This window comes from Nipponia nippon, unplaced genomic scaffold (genome assembly GCF_047370975.1).
Source record: "Nipponia nippon isolate SJK-2023a ecotype South Korea unplaced genomic scaffold, ASM4737097v1 scaffold_9, whole genome shotgun sequence".
Classification (NCBI taxonomy): Eukaryota; Metazoa; Chordata; class Aves; order Pelecaniformes; family Threskiornithidae; genus Nipponia; species Nipponia nippon.
The window spans coordinates 42,546,982-42,551,420 of record NW_028262413.1 but is presented as its reverse complement, the minus strand read 5'-3'; positions in this window follow the sequence as shown (position 1 = coordinate 42,551,420).

Here is a 4,439-nt window from a genome sequence, read left to right as displayed (position 1 = left end):
CTACTTTGCTCCTTGCTTTGTTTGCTGGTGCCCCAGGTATTCTGTTTAGGGAGATTTTGAAATAAGGGTATCACAGGATACCACAGAGGAGAGCAACCACTGGACCGTGGCACAGGACAGTTTAGTTTCCCAATGCACTAATTGCTCAGCCAGGCTGATTTGGACTTTTTGTTTCCTTTGTTCAAGAAAGAACCAAGTTTTTGTCTTCCCTAGAAATTCAAAATGCAAGTTTTGAAAGCCAAAATTTGTCCCTGGGTAAGATGAAACGTTTGTTTCTTGCTGTGTTACCCCATAGATAACAGCAGCTGTGCAAAGCATCCCTCTGAAGACACAGTGCTTCTTGAAAGCAGTCTTAGCTGGCCAAGCCACAGTGTGCCAACAAGTCAATACTTCCCTTAAGACCTCCCTTTCCTATAAAGCGATCACCTTTCCTAAAACCATCACCCTAGGGCACGATGCGCTGTGGTTTAGGGGTAATTCCCAGCCAAGGAAAGTCTATGTGATTATGGTGTGGCTCAGTCCCACTGTCCCAGTGAGCACTCCAGTGGTGGCCGGCTGTCCTATGGTGGTTGGGGTATCCCTGTTTTAGAAGCAAACAGTGAAGCACTTTATTTTGGTTGTGTTTGACCCAGTTCTGGTTAAAGGTGAAGTGTGGCCAAGAAAGACCCGATACTTGGAAACAAAAAAAATACGTAGGCAAAGGGGGGGGTGTTACGAGAAGCCCCCCCCCCCCCACGTCCTCCCTGCGTTGAGACCCATGGGAGTATCACCGCGTGTATATACTGTAAATTATTTATTGAAACGCAAGTAAAGTTTGAGGTTTTTTGAGAATAAATGAATGGGTCTCATTTTGTTCTCGGTGTGTTGGGTGGTGCTGTGCGCCACTCCAGATGTGAATGCTGCCCCATTTCTGCATTCACTAAAGCAGCTTTCTTCCATCTGTAACCCAAGGACCCTTTGAGAGCTGTCCTAAATTCTCCTGAGAATTCCACTCGGGGGTTGTATTTATCTGCAGCCAAATGAGAAAAATAAAAAGGGGGTGGGGGGAAAAAATATAGATAATGAACTATTGGAGCTGAGCCTCGCTGGGAGAGGAGTCGCACAGCAATGGGGCCCAAGCGGGTGCCGTCACCCTCCCCCTGCTCACCCCAGCAGCTGGGGCCTGCGCCCCGATGATTTCCCCTTTCTTGGGCATCGCTCTTGGCCCCAGTCGGGTCTGTTACTGCCCTCTAATGAGGGAAAGCAAAACTGCAATTTTTTTTGTTCATTTTCCTTTTTTGAAAAGCTGAAGGACTCCTTGCCCCTGCAGCTGGGGCCAGGGAGGTGCTGAGGCCGGGTGGGACACCAGCACCAACTGAAAACCCACGTTATTTGGGCAAATCCATGCAAAGACACCCAGCACCAGAGATCTGAGACCCGATCTCCCCCTCCTTCAGAGCCCTGAAGAACCAGCAGCGTTCGGAAAGACCCAAACCCGCTCCCTCTGCCACCACTTGCACCAGCTCACAGGAGTTTGGCTTTAGCCAAATCTGCAAAGTCATAGAAAAAACACCCAGAGCACGGAGGGCTGGGGGTCTCCCTCACTCACTGCCCTGCCAGGACATCACCGATGGTCCCCTGCTCGCCAGCCTTGGGTAGGGAGCAGGCAGCAAGAGCATGCCTGCATCTCCTGGTGGGACAAAGTGCTGGATGCAAGGGGATGGTGACCCCGGAGTGACCAGAGTGCCCCATCCTCATTAATTGCGTGTGGCGGTAGGTGAGTGGGGAAGGCACAGGCCATGCAGGGGCACGGGGGCAGTGGTGGCAGCAATGACCCTATGGCATCTCTGAGAGGTTCAGATCGCTCTCCGGGTCATGCTCCACGGTGAGGGTGCAGCCCCAGCTGCTGCGGGCAGCCCTGGGGGCTCCAAGGTCCCGTCCCATCCTACCCCTCTGTCTGAAGCACATCGTCCTGTGGCAGATGGCTTCTTATGTGCCACAGCCTGGTACGGTTTCAAGCCCCGTTTTGGCTGTGCCTGCCCGTCCCCTGGCCTCTGGCCAGAGCCTTGGCTGCTCTGAGCCTTGCATCCCACCACTCCGGGTGAGCGGGGACACCGCAGCCGCCCAGCTGGACACCCGGCTGTCTGCGAACAACCCCAACTGCGGAATATTGTTCACCAAAAAATGGCTTTTTGCTGGGAACCGGCTGCCCTCTAGAGGGTCCGCTCCGGCACAACGTAAAGCAAAAAGCAGGGGCTTCTCGGCCTCCCCGTCCCCTCGCTGGTGTGGGTGCGAGGCAGGGCTGGGGTCCTGCTCCCTATGGCTGCACAACGGCTTTGCCGACCGCCTTGGGCAATGGGTCCCCTCACCGAGATAAGCCAGCAGCAGCGACCACGGCTCCAGCCGGTGCAACGTGGACACTGCCCAGCACCCTGGGATGGCCACGGCACCGCATGAACCGTGTCCTTATGGAGAAGATGCTCCCCTGGGACTGACTGGACCTGCAGAGATGTGGGAGGTTGCATCACACCAAGGAGCTGTTTCCCCATCAGCTTTGACAAGGCCTCACGATTTGACTGTTTGCAGCATGGTGCTGCGGGTACCAGTTGGCAGGGGGATGCCACGGAGCTGATGCCGATGTCCCCCAGCCTCAGGGTGCCTGTATCCTTGCCTGCCCCACTGCTCCGGTTCCTCAGGCCTCTGCTTCTCCATCTTTCCTGTGGATACCCCTGGAAAAAAGACAAGCCAGTGTGGAATTAAAAAGATCACCTGCCTCAGGTAGATTCACACCCCTGTGCTGCAGACAGGGACACCCGGACCAGCTCCCTGTAGTCCCTGTGCCTCCCTCCAGCCGAGCCCTCTCTCCCTGCTCCAGCCCCACGGCTAACAGCCACTCACTCTTTCCATTAGGAAATCCATTTTTCAGGGACATGTAACTCAGCTGTGAAATTTCACTCTTGGCTGAAACTTGGCTCAGCAGCAGAGAGGCTGGGAAGGGCTGGACCCAGTGGCTACAGGTGTGACAAGCCCTTTTTACAATGAGCTCTTATAACTTGGGAGAAATGGCTCCAATCCCTTGCACCATGTCTTGCTGTGTGGGCCTCAGTGTGAATGGGTAGAGGGTAAAGACCCAACCAAAGCAGCCCGCAGGATGCCATCGCATCCCACCTGGGGAGAGGGGAGATGCACGTCCTGCCCGGGAGGGGCCGGGGATGGAGCAGAAAACTCCACTGATGCAGCGGCAGCAGCGCTTCTCCTAGGAAAAGGAGAATTCTCTCAAGAAAGGATCAAAAAGAAGTTCACACACCCACAGAGATCCAGAAAAGACAGAGGTTGGATAAACACATAAACATCAGTACCATCCCAGTTAAATCCTGGTGGAAATGGGTGAGGAAATGCATAGCTGCTTCTGATCGGGTGGAAATTCCCATCCGAAGGGGTTTCCAAGCCTCTATCACCGCAGACTGCGAAACTATGTAAAACAGCCGAGAAGAACGTGCTCATTCCTGCACAGTAAAAACACCTCCCCCCCCCCGGCATCCCCGCAGCTGGCAGGAAAGGGCCCCAGGATCCCCCGACAGCCGCGGCCGCTCGCCCCGTGCTTCCACCAGACCTGCCGCCCTACCGAGGGGCTGCGGGACCCCCCAGACACACCACGCTGGCGCCCTTCTGAAAATCTCAGTAACACTTTTTAATATACAAGAATCAAAAGTACAGCAGTTTTACAATGTAGGAAAATTTAATACATACTATATAAACAACATATTTACATCAGAAATCACTAGGACAGTGGCATTTTTTCACAAATATAAATTAATATTAATTACTGTTTTTAGTCAACAGGTTTAAAAGTCCATATTTTTACAGTAAGAGTCCTTCTCTCCCCGGAGGGGAGGTGGAGGTCGGGAGGAAACGGGTGAAAGCAGAATAGTATTTTTGCGTGGATCACTTAAACTGTTCACGTAAGGACTTCAGAGAGCTGTTAAGTATCCACTTTGGTTGGGCACCGCATCGCCTGTCCACAGCAGGTCTGCAGGACTTCCACCATGTGAATTCATAACTTTACACCATTTCCAAAGGGGCCAGGCTGAAAAACTTTTTTTTTTTTTAAATAAAAACCCAGCAAGTTGCTACTTTTTCCTGCAAGAGGCTAGAGGGAATCCCACAGCTGGTTTGGAAGGAAGAGCTGTACCAGATGTTGACACAAACACCGCAGTGGAGTTTATGGCTGTGGACCTGTCCCCTCGGATCCCACTCACATCCAAGTGACTGTGTCTGGTTATGGTCCCTGTCGAGGGGACATAAAATACGTGCGTGCGTGTGCTTGGGGAGGACTTTCGCGCAAAGCTAGTTCTCCAGCTTCATTAAAGCCAAACCCAGTGAAGACCCACCCACCACAAGCGAACAAAACTATGTGACTTCACTATCAGGCTAACGTGACAGTGGCGACAGCTCTTTGG